Below are 16,080 nucleotides of genomic sequence, written 5' to 3' on the forward strand. Positions count from 1 at the left end.
TAATGGAGTATAATTGCTTTACAATGGTGTGTTAGTTTCTGCTTTATAATAAAGTGAATCAGCTATACATATACATATATCCCCATATCTCTTCCCTCTTGCATCTCCCTCCCTCCCACCCTCCCTATCCCACCCCTCTAGGTGGTGACAAAGCACCTAGCTGATTTCCCTGTGCTATGCGGCTGCTTCCCACTAGCTATCGGTTTTACATTTGGTAGTGTATATATGTCCATGCCACTCTCTCACTTTGTCCAAGCTTACCCTTCGCTCTTCCCGTGTCCTCAAGTCCATGCTCTAGTAGGTCTGTGTCTACACTATACACTTTCTCCCATTTTAATGAGAATCAGGTGAAATAGAATTTATCATTATCCCTGTGTTCATGGGGAAGAAACCTGTAGCAGTATTACAAACTGCTATGCAGTATTTTTTTTTTTTTGATGTGGACTATTTTTAAAGTCTTTACTGAATTTGTTACAATATCGCTTTTGTTTGTTGTTTTGATTTTTTGGCTGCAAGGCATGTGGGATCTTAGCTCCCTGACCAGGGATCAAACCCATACCCCCTGCATTGGAAGGTGAAGTCTTAACCACTGGACTGCCAGGGAAGTCCCACAAACTGCTATGTAGTATTTTACGTATCTCAAGGTATTAGCACATAAATACACTGACAAAAGATTTAAGTTGTTTGCTGATTTGACATAAAATACTGAATCAATAAAGATATTATAAAACTCATAAGATGGGAGGAAATATTTGCAAGTGATATGGCTGATAAGGGGTTAATATCCAACATATACAAACAGCTCATATAACTCAACATCAAAAAAACAAACAACCCAATTAAAAAATGGGCAGAAGAACTGGATAGACATTTTTCCAAAGAGGAAATGCATATCGCCAACAGGCACATGAAAAGATGCTCAACAACACTATCATCAGGGAAATGCAAATCAAAACCACAATGAGATATCACCTCACACCTGTCAGAGTGACTATCATCAAAAAGAACACAAATAACAAATGTTGGTGAGGATGTGGAGAAAAGGGGACCCTTGTACACTGTTGGTAGGAATGTAATTTGGTGCAGCCACTGTGGAAAGCAGTATGGCGGTTTCTTAAAAACTAAGAATAGAACTACCATATGACCCAGCAATTCCACCCCGGGTATATATCCAAAAAAAACTCCCAAAACACTAATTCGAAAAGATATATGCAATCCAATCATAGCAGCATTATTTACAACTGCCAAGATATGGAAGCAACCTAAGTGTCCATCAACAGATGAATATATATATACATATATATATGATATATACATATATGAAATTCTGCCATTTGCAGCAGCATGGATGAACTTGGAGGGCATTATGCTAAGTGAAATAAGTCAGGCAGAGAAAGACAAATACTGTATGATATCACTTATATGTGGAATTTAAAAATACAACAAGCTAGTGAATATAACAAAAAAGAAGCAGAGTCACAGATACAGAGAACAAACTAGTGGTTACCAGTGAGGAGGGGGGGGGAGCGGTACCATAAGGTTAGGGGTTTAACAGGTACAAAGTATTAGGTATAAAATAAGCTATAAGGATATATTATACAACATGGGGAATATAGACAATATTTTATAATAACTATAAGTGGAGTATATAACCTTTAAAAACTGTGAATCACTATATTGTACACCTGTAACTTACATAATATTGTACATCAACTATACTTTAATAAAAAAAAAAACTCATAAGACACCACTACAATGAGGACATCAATGACACTTCAGAGTTTTTGGGTTTTTTTTTTTAATTTTATTTATTTATTTATTTTTGGCTGTGTTGGGTCTTCGTTTCTGTGTGAGGGCTTTCTCTAGTTGCGGCGAGTGGGGGCCACTCTTCATCGCGGTGCGCGGGCCTCTCACTATCGCGGCCTCTCTTGTTGCGGAGCACAGGCTCCAGACGAGCAGGCTCAGTAATTGTGGCTCACGAGCCTACTTGCTCCACGGCATGTGGGATCTTCTCAGACCAGGGCTCGAACCCGTGTTCCCTGCATTGGCAGGCAGATTCTCAACCACTGCACCACCAGGGAAGCCCCACTTCAGAGTATTAAGATTAGTCCCTGTACTAGAAGAGTTGAAATTCCTCAAGTCTTACTGCTTAGATATGAAGAAAACTTGATAAAAGTTTTCCTAAATCTTAAAAACTTACATGACATTACTAATAATAAGTAGTGAGACTGAAAGAAATTTTTCTAAACTTTTAATTTAAAAATTTATTTTTGATCAACCATGCAAGAGGTCTCTCCATTATTTCTATAGAAAAATGTATTTCTATAGAAAAATGTATTTCTATAGAAATAATTTTCACAAAAATTATTGTTATATGAAGAAATTATCAAGGATTGTACAGACAAAAATAGGGGAAGGGCTTCCCTGGTGGCGCAGTGGTTGAGAGTCCGCCTGCCAACGCAGGGGATACGGGTTCGTGCCCCGGTCCGGGAAGATCCCACATGCCGCGGAGCAGCTGGGCCCGTGAGCCATGGCCGCTGAGCCTGCGTGTCCGGAGCCTGCGCTCCACAATGGGAGAGGCCACAACAGTGAGAGGCCCGCGTACAGCAAAAAAAGAAAAAAAAAAATAGGGGGAAAGTATTATAGAGTTTTGTCAGACAATAAGTTAAAAAATACTGTTTTTATAGATTTTGTGATTTTCATGGACTTTATCAGCTATTAAAAACTTAAATTTGTCATGATTTCCTTTCTCTATTCATTTTCATACCTGCTTTTGGTTTGTAATTTAATGCTCTTTTTCTTAAAGAGGGTCTCCAAATTATATAAGCTTCAGATCACACAAAACATGGATCTGCCTCTGCTCAGAACCTGGCATATTAGATGTTTGTTGGAAGAATATGCAGGAAGGGCTATTGGCCCAAGGGTGGTGATATGACACTGAGCTTAGTGAAGGAGAGGCCATTGTATGCTGAGGTTCTTTAGAATATCCAGCCTGCAGGCTTGAGCACTCTGGGATATGATGGGACCACATCTACCAGTAGAAAACCTGAACCCAGCTGGTGGGAAGCCAAGGTGGCAGAGGCAGAGAAAATGAGGCTGGAGCATGTCATATTGTTTCACAGTCAGGAAAGAATATTTTTCCTTGTGTGTTCATTCTTGAAGGATGCTGAAATTAATTAAAATAAATTCTTCCCATCTCCAAAGAATATGCAAATTAATTTTCATGTGTTTGGAAATTTTTTCCTTTGAGTTATGTTTCTCATTTGAAGAAAATGGTTACTCTTCCTTCCCTTTAAACTGAATAATGTGAATCATATGTGAATAGGATTACATCAAGTCCCAAGATATTAATGTTTGGAAGCAACGGAAGTCTTCCACATAGAGTCCCAATTTTAAAATTTTTTAAAAATTGCTTCAAAAAATGCATAACGTGACCTGATATTGCTATTCTATTCATGTTCCCACTTGATAATATTTCCACTCTTAAATAATGTTTAACCTCAAAATTTCTAGACTGCTTCATTTTCATCAAGTGCTAGAAGTCTAGGAAGCTCCATTAACTAAAGACAAAGTAAATTCTAGATACACAGTTTGAGTTAACTGCTTCTTAACGGAGCCGCCTCTGAGTCACCAGCTCCTAGAATTAGACCTATCCACCAGATGAGGTACAGCCTGATGGGAGAGGTTGGGAGTAGATAGTCCTCTCTCAAGGTGCTGGGGTAAAGTATAGAGCAGCATGATATCTACAGGCTATAGCAATAGATAAATTCAAATAGTTGATATCATTTGGGTTCTGATACTCAGAGTAGGGTACCCTAAAAGGGAGAAAATAGGGCACCCAGAGGAAAGCAGTTTGGAAGTTCTAGTAGGCAGAGAGTTTGCATCAGGGATGCTCATCAGCAAGTAACTTTAGCCACCTGGCTGGTGTTCAGGGACAGACTCCAGTCCCTGAAAAGGGTTGATAGTAGAGATGGATAATAAAACAGGACTCTGGTTGTTGAGGATACTAAGTCAGATACCAGTCACAAGGAAGCAAGGCAGAAACTCAGTGAACCAAACTGAAGCACTAACAGGTCTTAGAAAATCAGACAGAGACTTGTAATCAGAACTTGAGCAAGTAGTCAGAGCTAGACTAGCAACAAAGGTTGAAACTGAATCCACCTAAAACTGAGTTCCTCTGCTGAGTTTATAATTAACCTCTCTGTCCAAAACTTTATTCCCTTTCATGTCCCAACCCATTCCCCTCAGGATTGAGGAGTATCAAAGAAAGGCAGGTATTGAAACCAAGAAAAACCCTGTGGGGCCTTCCTGGGTACAAATGTCCCTCTGTGTCCCCCATTTATTATTTGGGGACAAATAAAAAAAGCCTTAGTCTCCTAAGCCTTCCCCAAGTTCCAAAGAGCAGGCCCAAGAAGTTAACAATTAGAGAAGTGAGGGAATACAGAAACAAAGGAAAATTAGTCCATCAAGAAAAGAGGGACTTCCCTGGTGGTGCAGTGGTTAAGAATCTGCCTGCCAATGCAGGGGACATCGGTTCGAGCCCTGGTCTGGGAAGATCCCACATGCCGTGGAGCAACTAAACCCATGTGCCACAACTACTGAGCCTGTACTCTAGAGCCTGCAAGCCACAACTACTGAGCCTGCATGCCACAACTACTGAGCCTGCATGCCACAACTACTGAAGCCCGTGTGCCTAGAGCCTGTGCTCTGCAACAAGAGAAGCCACTGCAATGAGAAGGCCGTGCACTGCAATGAAGACCCAACGCAGCTAAAAAATAAATTAAAAAAAAAAAAAACTTAAAAAAAAAGTCAATACAGACTATAATTAAGGACTCTTTCTTTTTTTAAGTTCAGGAAGGATCAAGTTAGAAATTACTTTTCTCTTCCTAAACACTGATTTAGCAACTGTTTGACAGAAATTCTCATCTAGGAAGCTGCTCAGCACATTTTTTTCCCTTGACTCATTGCCTGACTCTCCAGGGAGATAGGCTGTGCAGATATCTCTCATATCATTGCTCAACTCCTGGGTCTAGGGTGGAAAATATACTAAGAGATTCACCATATTTTAAGTGGGACTTAAGAATTAGCCTTGTTGTCATAGACTTGGTATCTGGTGATCCCTGGGTGGCCATATGTTAGTCCCTAACCCTGTCAACTTGGTTACATTTCAATCTCTGGGCTTCAATTCCCCCCCTTAGTATTCCAATTCCTTGCTGGGATGGAGCCTTACACTGAGACCCAGTCCACTTGTCTGGAGAGCTGATTTATCTCTGGATCTTGATTCCTGAAAATCTGAATCCTATTTCCTATACTTCCAGCTTCTGATTAGTATTCTTTTCTTAAGGTGATGATAACTCTAAGCCATGGGAATGATTCCTGCTTATCTTGGAACACTGCTTACGGTCTGTATATCTGCTTGGAATAACTGTGAGATTGGCACCCTCTCATCCTTAGGTATTAGGGAGGATCTCCATAATGTGTTGCATGGAGAAAAAAAGCAGAGTTCTGGAACCTGACAGACCTGAGGTTGATCCCAGCTCTCTTACTTAATTTTAGATAAATTACTGAACTTCTCTAAGCCTTTTTCCTCATCCATTAAAATGAGGATAGTGATTCCCACTCACATGACAGCTGTGAAAATTAAACGAGATAAAAAATGTAAAGCATCTACTACAGTGCTTGCATGTAAAAGCTTTTTAACAAATGATAGCTATTTTAATTACGAGCAAATGTAAGAAAAAGTAAATTCATTCAGCCCAAAAATGCTTATTAAGTGCCTATTAACTGCCAAATATTTTATTAAGCTCTGGAGGGAGGTAAAAAGGCAAAGGTGACATGGTCTTCTAATGGGGAAAAAGAATAAACATCCTCAACAGAATATGTTTTAGGTAGTGCAATGGCAGACATCAGCCCAGGGAGACATGTGTATTCCTAGAAGGCTCATCTAAACTGGAAGTGATGATCCTGGATGAGCATCCTAAAGAAGAGAGCTGATGAGGAGGAAAGGAGGATGAAAGGTGCTCCTGGCAGAAGCATGGAAGAGTTTGGTGATTTGGGAAACTGCAAACTGCAAATAGTTCATCAGTATAGTTGGAATATGGACTGGGAGTAGGGAGATGAGTCAGAGAAGGAAATAGAAAGGTAAGTAGGGGTCCCTCCTGATGGCCCTTGTGGCTGAACTAAGGAGTTTGGGATCCAGCGTGAGGGCTGTGAGTGGCTGCTGATGAGTTTGAAGCAGAGGAGCAACATGATCAGATTTAAGTTTTAGAAAAATCACTCCAAAGCACTTCCATCGTCCTGGATTTAAATAACACTGAAAGCAAAGGCAGAACCACCATAATAGAAGCCCATGTGCTACTCAAGAAGTATGCTCCCCTCTTCTTAATTCTGTAACATAAATGTCATGCCAAAATAATCCCAACGGTGCTGGGATAATGAAAAAAACATTTTAAACATAAAATGTCTTTTATTGTGGGCTTCTTGACTTCTTAAAAAACAAAATTATACATCTTCAAAGATGATTAAAATGAAATTCTAGAATCCCTACACATGCTCCACATCTATGGTCTTAACACTGCATGCACCCCTAGTAATCACAGGTCTGACTGAAAATGACTTAATAAATAAAAATTTTATTTAATGTAAAATGCTTAGTCTTCCAGGGATTAGTGTAGAGCTATGTTTACACTGAACTCTATAAATGTTACTGACAATTTAAATTTTAAAATCTTAAAATTCTTAATTTTGTAAAATACTTAGTACTTCCTCACATATATGTCACATTGCCATTTTTAGGATGCTGACAGGAAATTTAATTTTTGAGAAATGATAAAAGAATTTAATGAACTGGATTATAATTAAAGGTATCTGCTGTATCATACATACAATGAAATATTAGATAAAAATATTGGTTATTGAAGCCTCTATTTCTTATGTGGTCAAACTGTCCAGACAGATCATATAGAAAAGACATGCTCCAGCCAGCGCCCTGCTCTGAATTGCCCTGTTTCATGCTTGTACTTTGCCATTTATCTTTTGTCCCTTTATATATATTTTTTTTCTTTTTTTTTCAGGGACCAGTGGAGGTGACGATGCTTTTAATTCTCCCTAGAGAGGTAACCCCGGGCACTGAGGCTTGGCCAGGGCAGCAAAGTGCCAGGGGGTGCAGCCCAACCCCTTCGGAGGTGGCCTTGAGGGCAGAGTTCCAGTGGACTGCTGGAGGCGGCCAGCCTTGGGTAGGCCTCAGTAGCCGTGGTCGGCCCAGGTAACCTCGTAGTCAGGGTACCTGGCTTTGATCTTCTCAGTGGAGACGGAGTGCTGGGCGCGACCGTGTAACCCATGGAGTAGCCGTACACGTGGATCTTCTTGTCCTGGCTCTGGTGGGAGATGCACCCACCCGCCAGGCACTCGCAGTCATAGCCCTTCTGCATCTCGCCTGATACCTTGTCTGTAGATGTCGGAATGGTACTCCGCCCACTTGTAGCCGCTCACGATCTCTTTGCTCTCCCTGGCCAGGGCCCCGGAGGGCAGCACCGCATGGACTCGAATCAGCACATACTTGAAGACGCTGTCGCAGTCGAGGTCCACGTCAGGGATCTGGGCGAGGTTCGCCTCTGCCATGTTCCCGGAGTGCGCTCGCCCCTGCGGCCCGCGGCCCTTCCCCACGTGACCCGGGGTATCCCTTAATGTTGGCTTCCACTTGTGTAGTAGACACTGAGGTAATCTCTTCAACACCTATCCCACCTCCTGACACCGTGCATCAGCCATTTGGCTTAAGGAACTGACCTAGACATGTGAGGCAGGCCCTGATAAGTCTGCCTCAATCAATACAATCTGATCCTTTTTTGCCTATAATTGGTCTAGGAACTAATGCTTAAACCAATCAGCACATGGCATTCCTTTAGAAACAGACTGGTTTAGGAATAGGCACATGACTTTTCCTAGGCCAATAAGACATGCCAAGAAGATTGTCTGGAGGCTTCTAGGAAAAGTTTCCTCACTTATAAGTGAGTCATTAGAAGAGATGGCTTTTTTTTTTAGACAAAGAAGCATGTAGCTTCAATTGTTACTACCACCATATGACTATGAGAAAACCACTTTAGGATAGAACTAATGTTATCCTGGGTCCTTGATGATGTTGTTGAACTGAGTTTTAACCATACCTGAAGCCTAGTCTACCTCTGGACTTCCGCTGTCCGAACCAGTAAATTTTCCTACTGTTTAAGCCACCACTTTCAGTTGGGTTTCTGTTATTTGCAGCTGAATGTATTCTAAAAGATGCAATTCTCTACCACTTTTGCCTACCACCTTTGCTTCTAACCTGATGTACCCATTGGCTATCTTTCTTAGCGTTAACCATCAGCACTCTTCTATCTAGACATTTATAGTGAACGTTTTAGTTGTCTACCCAATACCTGGGCCTAGCTTCTTCCACTGGACATTATGTAGGATAGGTTGTATGAACCTGGTGCAGCCACAGGAGAAGCTAGCCTGAGAACAAAGTTGATATGCTTAAAATGACAAAACAGAAAAATGGAAAAAAACCCGAGGCCTTGATAATGTCATTTAACTGATGGAACACTATTTTCAGCCTTATTATCTGAATAACAAATATTCTCACTGTTTAAGATAATCTGAGTTGGGGTATTCTGTTGTTTGAATTTGAAAACAACTGAAGTATTGTAGTAGTGTCTAATATTAGGGAAAATGGTAGTAAGAATGAGAATGTCAGTAAATGTTGACTACTTCTTATGGTTTTCACTAAAAACATATAACAAAGACAGAAGCTTAAGCTGAAAACAGAGAAGGATGTGGGAGGCAGTAGTAGGAGATAAACTTAGTTGCCAAAGTTTCTCCTATAGATGTCCTGCTAAATAACTTACATTGGACAAAGGCACCTAGTTTTATGTCAAATATAGGTTTACAGAAGGGGCTTCTCTATCTACATTCATTGTTGTCAATTACACTGGCAACATAGGTCATCAAAATGTGAACTAGGGGAATGGGCAGATCTCAGAGAGATGTCTATGGTTAGAAGACTGAAGTGCTCAGACCCAAAGACTATGTCTAGTTGGGCTCTTTGACCGTATTTACTGATTTGTGGAATTAGCCGAAAGAAATCAGGATCCACTAAGTCTCTTAGGGAATTGACTATCAAAGAAATTCTAAGCCTGGCCAATCCACAGCAATGAGCAATTCTGTGATAGTTCAATTCCTTAGGCACCCTCCCAGCACCCCAAACTCACACTAACAAAAAGTGCTAAACTATCTAATACCTGTTTCAAATGTGGCCATAGAAGACAACGAACAAGGAAGATGTTCCCAAAAGAACAGAACTAAGGGCAATGGAAAGCAATGGGTTATCCCAAAAAACAGAATCAGAGACTACCATATTGGCTGACCAAGGGACTCATCACTACTAGGGTGGGCAGTCCTCTTTTCTTTCTAATAGGATATGATATGGGCTATGGGCCAATATCCACTGAATGTCATTTCCATTCTCCCCTTTCCAAATAAGAGTTTCAATTATATTTATCTTGTTCCTTCTCTATTATTTCATATTGAAAATGTCTGAGGTGGAAAACTTTAAGCCATGGGTTCACAAGAAGCCATGTCCAGACTTGACAGAGAGCCCCTGGCCTCGGCGCTGGATGTGGTTGCTGGTTGAGACTTTGGGATCTCTCCCACTGGAGAGATAATGAATGTGTCTCACGTAGGTATGGACATTTTTTTAGATTGTATGTGGGAAAAAGGAGGTATGAAGTTTGACTTATGTGATAGTGTTGGTTGTCTACTCCATATCCGTTTTCCCTTCTTATTGAAAGAGCCCTACTTTTGTTCAGGTACCCACCCTTTTCTACATGTCCATGCGCATCAGGAGACATTGGTCTCATGCCCATTCCCATGAGGTAAATCCTGACTAGTCTAGGCCAGTCATGATTTTTCTGTTCTCCTTGCTGGTAACTGTTTTAGACATGGGTGTACTGAGCAATGACATATGAAGAAAAATTTGCTAGAAGACTTCTGGTAAATATTTTCCTACTTTTAAAAAAAAGCACACAAGGAAATCACAGCTTCCCTCTGTGCCCTTTATCTTATAATGTCAGGTTACAATGTACGGGCCTGCTGCAGCCATCTGGTAACCATTAGCAGAGCTTTTTGCTATGTACAAAGCTGACATGCTTAGGCTAGGAAAACAATGGAAAGAAACAGGGTCCTTCAGACACTGAATTAAATAGTCTTATACACTGTCTACCTCAGGATTTCTTGTCATGTATAATAGTAAATATCCTTATGGCTTAAATCTATTTAAACTGAGGATGTCTTTTACTCACAGTTCAAAGCATCCTCACTGATATATCTCTGTTTCACCCTTTGAGTGCTGTTTTCACCTGATTAATATTTTGTAATGCAAACTTCCCTAGAGGCACCTTATTGAAGGTAGAGACTGGATACTGACCTAGATACTATACTCTAGTGTATTTTTTGGAGCATGAACACATTTATTCAGTTATGCCACACAAATACTAATTCAGACCCTAGTCTTTCAGTGTTACTTATGAATTGAATTGTGACCCCCTAAAATTTATATGTTGAAGTTCTAACCCCTAGTCCCTCAGAATGCCTTATTTGGAGATAGGGCCTTTACAGAGCTAATCAAGTTAAAATGAAGTCATTAGGGTGGGTCCTAATCCACTGTGACCGGAGCACTTAGAAGAAGAGGATATTTGGACACAGACACAGAGAGAGATAAAAAATAATGTGAAGAGACATAGAGAACAGAGTCAATCTACAAGCCAAGGAGAGGAATATATCCTTCCCTCACAGACTGCAGAAGGAACCAACTCTGCCAATACCTCAATCTCAGACTTCTAGACTACGGAACTGTGAGACAATACATTTCTGTTGTTTAAGCCACTCAGTTTGTAGTACTTTGTTACAGCAGCCCTAGCAAACTAATACAGTCTCTGTGCCATTTCTCCTAGGAACGAGGAAGAAGTTTTTCTTTCTTAACAAATGCTAGTCACTCAGTTACATATAAAATTTAATTTCACAAGCATTTATTGAGTAACTACTATGTCCCAGGACTTGTTAAATGATAGGTTCACAGAGATAAGTACTCACTTCCTGTTCTCAAAAAGCTCAGTAAAGTAGCTGTGTGTTCACATTTAAACTAATTAAGAGAAGAGTTACGCTCAAACACTTTAGAAGAAACTATTTATAATTCAACAAGTCATAAGCCAATGCAGATCATTCTTATGTGTACATTAAAGCAGATTTCTTTCATTAATGTTCATGATAAATAAATGTTATATTCACGAGAGGAATAAAATTGTATTAATTATTTCATAATTAATTCAGATTGAATTATATAATCAGTCTTAATTGGTGAAGCTTTACCCAAATGATTTGCAATGAATAATTTTTTAAAAGCTGCTCAAGACCATCAATAAAGTTCCTAGGATGTGGAGATTATAAAGGAAGAAGGGTAGTAAAAAAATATTAAAAATGTGGGCCTGTCCTCACTTATATAATCTAATAGAATACCAAGGCAATGAAAAAAGATATAATTATACCTACAAAGTAAGATATAGGGAAAAGAAAATCTAAGTGAAGAAAGAAAGCTAGCACAAGAAAGGGACTAGCTAGCACTAGTCTTTCTATGTAGAAAACTTTTGTAACTTTTTATAAAAGAAGTTTTAAAGGAGAGTAAAATTCATACAGTCATCACTGGTCATTGTTCTATTTCTCTTCCATGCTTAGAGCCAGAAATTAGATCCACATTTACTTTGCCAAGGAAACACCAGGCTCCTCTGGTTACTGAGACTTAACAGCCAGTCTCTGCTCCCTGCCAACTCGCCTTGGGGAAAAATGTGGCGAGGTATAAAATTCTTTTAGTCTAGTCAATTCCTGACACTTTTTCAGAAAAAAAAGTTCAAGTGTTACCAAAGAAATAAGTGGTCATAGGACAATAAGGTATTAAATTTTATTTAAAATCATTCTATCCTGAACTGTTCTAAGTTTGTCTACATATTATAACCTATTAACTACTTGCAGGAAGCCATAATTCTTTAACAACTGAATTTTTTAAAGAAACCAAATTGATAAGTAAATAACATATTTGACCTTAGATGAGTATGCTGTTTTTGATGCTTTCATGTACAGTTAAGGTTCTTTGTAAAAAAAAAAAAAAGATAAATATTAAAAATACCATTTTAATGTTCAAATGTTTCTTTTATTCCAGAAGAAATTTATGGTTAGGAGAATTAAGCAAGAATAAATATCTTTATTTTAGCTTGAAATTAGACTGCATCTATCATAATTAGATGTTGAAGTCTAAGGTATCTTTCTTCTGACCAAACAGGGTAATAATTCTACACTTAATATCTCTAAAAGGTTATATTTTTCAGTTGAAATGATACCCTTAGAATTACTTATTTTGAATTTTGGAAGGTCATCAGTGTTCTAGATCTAAGATCTATCCATGAGCTGAAATGTTTTAGAAGTGAACAAATGTGTACTTCTTACTATTGCTTAATTACCACACCTACCAAGAATATTTCACACTTAGAGTCTACCAATGCAAATAATAGTTTTCTGTTTCTGGAATTTTCCTACTATGTAAATCAATTGCATCCTGAAGAGCCATTTTGGTCCAAGTGAACAGAGATGCCCAAGAAATTTAGCCTGTGAGGAAATTAATTAAGAAAGCTTGTCAATATCTTATTAGTTGTTGATTTTAAGAGGAGAAACTGAAAATCTCTCTCCTTTTGGATATGCCAAGGAAGTCTGTAACCACATTGCTTCTGATAGCCTTCTTGTGACTAAGATTCTGGTGTCCAAGATGGCACCTGATCTCACCTCCTTCCAAAGACACACAAAAATTATAAAAATTGCAGAGCAACTATTGATGAGAAAGACCTGAAGATAAGCAGAAAAGATCTTCTATAATTAAAGATATAAAGAAGAAACCACATTGAGATAAGTAGGAAGGGTGGAGATGCAGTATAAAGACCCAGAGCCCTGGGGTAGGCAACCCACAAATGGGAGGATAATTACAACTGCAGAGGTTGTCCCCAAAGAACAAGGGGACTAAGCCTCACATTGGGGTCCCCAGCCCAGGGGCCCTGCACTGGGAAGATGAACCCCTAGAACATTTGGCTTTGAAAGGCCATCAGGGCTTATTTCAGGAGAGCCAGAGGGCTGTAGAAAAGAAATTTCATTCTTAAAGGGTGCACACAAAATCTCACATGCTCCAAGACCCAGGGCAGAAGCAGTAATTTGAAAGGATCCTGGGTCAGACACACTTGCTGATCTTGGAGAGGCTCCCAGAGAGGCAGGAGGCAACCGGAGCTCACCATGGGGATACAGACACTGGTGGAAGCCCTTTTGGGGAGCTGGTTCTACCACGTGGAAACTGGTGCTGGCAAGTGCCATTTTGGAATCCTCCCTCTAGCTTATTAGCCTCAGGGCTCTGCCCTGCCCCCACCCACCAGCAGGCTGGCTTCCTTAGGACCCCTTAAGCCCCCAGATGCCCTGTATTGCCAGCACTAGATCCAGGATCAGCCTCACCCACCATCTCACGGACCCCTGGGAACTGCAGCCAGTGACCTCAGGTCCTGGTTCCACCTACCAGTGGGCCAACAGCAGCTCCAGGACCCCTGCGGCCCTCCAGCTAGAGATATCAGAACCCAGCTCTGCCCATCAGTGGGCCAGCACTAGGCCCAGGATCTGAACCTGTCCACCAGTAAGAGGGCACTAGCCCTGGGATGCCCTGGGCCCAAGCCCTGCCCACCAGAGGTCAACACCAGCTCCAGGACCAATGCAGCCCTCCAACCTACAATGTCAGGACTCAGCCCACTTGTTAGCAGGCTGGCGCCAGCCCTGGTACCCATGGGCCCCAGGCCCACCCATTAGTGGGCCAACACCAATACCTGGACCCCTAGAGTCCTGCAGCCAGAGACCCCAGGACTAGCTGCACCCACCAGTGAGCCAGTACTAGCCCTGGGATTCCCTGGGCCCCAGCCCTGCCCACCAGCAGGCTGACAACTAGACAGCTTAGGCCCCTCAGCCAGCTGCTCTGGGATCTAGCCCCACTCACCAGCAGGCCAGCACCACCTTTGGGACATCCTAGAACCTGCAGCCAGTAAAGTCAGGAACTGGCCCTGCCCCCAGCAAGCTGACACCAGATCAGGCACTGCAAGCCCCACAGTCAGCCACCCTGGGACCTGGCTCTGCCCACTAGAGGGCCAGCACTAGCCCTGGGATCCCCAGAAGCTCTACACCCAGCAGCCTTGGGACCCTGCCCTGCCCACCAGCAACTGGCAGCCTCCACAGAAGTCAGGGCCTGGAAACCAACCGAACTGGAGGCCATTCAGGCCTACCAGACTGCCCACAATAGTCAGCCTGCTACAACAGAAGGGATCACTCAACCCACACTGGGGGTACCCCTAGGGCATATAGCTCTGGTGACCAGAGGGCAGTGCACTGCTGGGACACATAGAATGTCTCCTACAAAAGACCACTTCTCCAAGATTGGGAAACATAACCAACCTCCCAGAAACACAGAAATAAAAACAGTGAGTTAGGCAAAATGAGGCTACAGAGAAATATGTTCCAAACAAAGGAACAAGATAAAACCCCAGAAGAACTAAGTGAAGTGGAGATAGGCAACCTACATGATAAAGAGTTCAAGGTAATGATCATAAAGATGCTCTAAGATCTTGATAGAAGAATGGATGAACACAGTAAGAACTTTAACAAGAGTTAGAAAATATAAAAAAGAATGAAACAGAGCTGAAGAATAAAATAACTGAAATAAAAAATACAATAGAAGGAATCAACATTAGATAATACAGAAGAACAAATCAGTAAGCTGGAAGACAGAATGACGGAAATCACTCAAGCTGAACAGAAAAAAGAAAACAATTTTTAAAAATGAGCATAGTTTAAGATACCTGTAGGACAACATCAAGTGCACTAACATTTGCATTATAAAGGACCCAGAAGAAGAAGAGAGAGAGAAAGTGGCAGAGAACATATTTGAAAACATAATAGCTGAAAACTTCCCTAACCTGGGAAAGGAAACAGACATCCAGGTCCAGGAATCACAGTGTCCCAAGCAGGATCAACCGAAGAGGAAGATGCCAGGGCACACTGTAATTAAAATGGCAAAAATTAAAGATAAAGAGAGAATCTTAAAAGCAGCAAGGGAAAAGCAACAAGTTACGTATAAGGAACTCCCATAAGGCCATCAGCTGACTTTTTAGCAGAAACCCTGCAGAAGGCCGGAAGGGAATGGCATAATATGTTTAAAGTGATAAAAGGGAAAAACCTACAACTAAACTACTCTACCCAGCAAGGCTTTCATTCAGATTTGAAGGAAAGATCAAAAGTTTTATAGACAAGCAAAAGCTAAAAGAGTTCGGCAACACCAAACCAGCTGTACAAGAATGTTAAAGGGGCTTCTTTAAGACAAAAAAAGGTCACAACTAGAATTATGAAAATTATGAAAGGAAAAATCTCATTGGTAAAGGTAATTATACAGTAAAGGTAGTAACATGACCAATTATAAAGCTAGTAGAAAGTTTAAAAGATAAAAGTAGTAAAATCATCTATATCTACAATAAGCAGTTAAGGGTATGTAAAACAAAAAGATGTAAAATATGGTGTCAAAAACAGTAAATGTGGGTGGGGGGTGGTGAGTAAAAATGCAGGGTTGTTAAAATATGTTTGAACTTAAGAGATCAGCAACCTAAAATAATCATATATATACTATTTTTTATATATGCATATAGAATTATCATATATATATATTACTATATATAAACCTCACGGTAATTACAAACCAAAAATCTATAATAGATACACACATACAAAAGAGAAAGAAATCCAAACATAACACTAAAGTTAGTCATTAAATCACAAGGGAAGAGAAGAAAGGAACAGAAAAGAACTACAAAAATAATTCTCAATTAAAAAATAGCAATAAGTACCTACATATCAATAATTACTTTAAATGTAAATGAACTAAATGCTCCAATCAAAAGACACAGAGTGGCTGAATGGATACAAAAACAA

General features: G+C 40.4%; 1 pseudogene; it reads right to left on the reverse strand.

Annotated features, from left to right (window-relative positions):
* Positions 1-7,242: 7,242 nt before the first annotated feature.
* On the reverse strand, positions 7,243-7,620 carry LOC102983126 (14 kDa phosphohistidine phosphatase-like; annotated as a pseudogene).
* Between the last annotated feature and the right edge of the window lie 8,460 nt (positions 7,621-16,080).

This window comes from Physeter macrocephalus, chromosome 12 (assembly GCF_002837175.3).
Source record: "Physeter macrocephalus isolate SW-GA chromosome 12, ASM283717v5, whole genome shotgun sequence".
NCBI lineage: Eukaryota > Metazoa > Chordata > Mammalia > Artiodactyla > Physeteridae > Physeter > Physeter macrocephalus.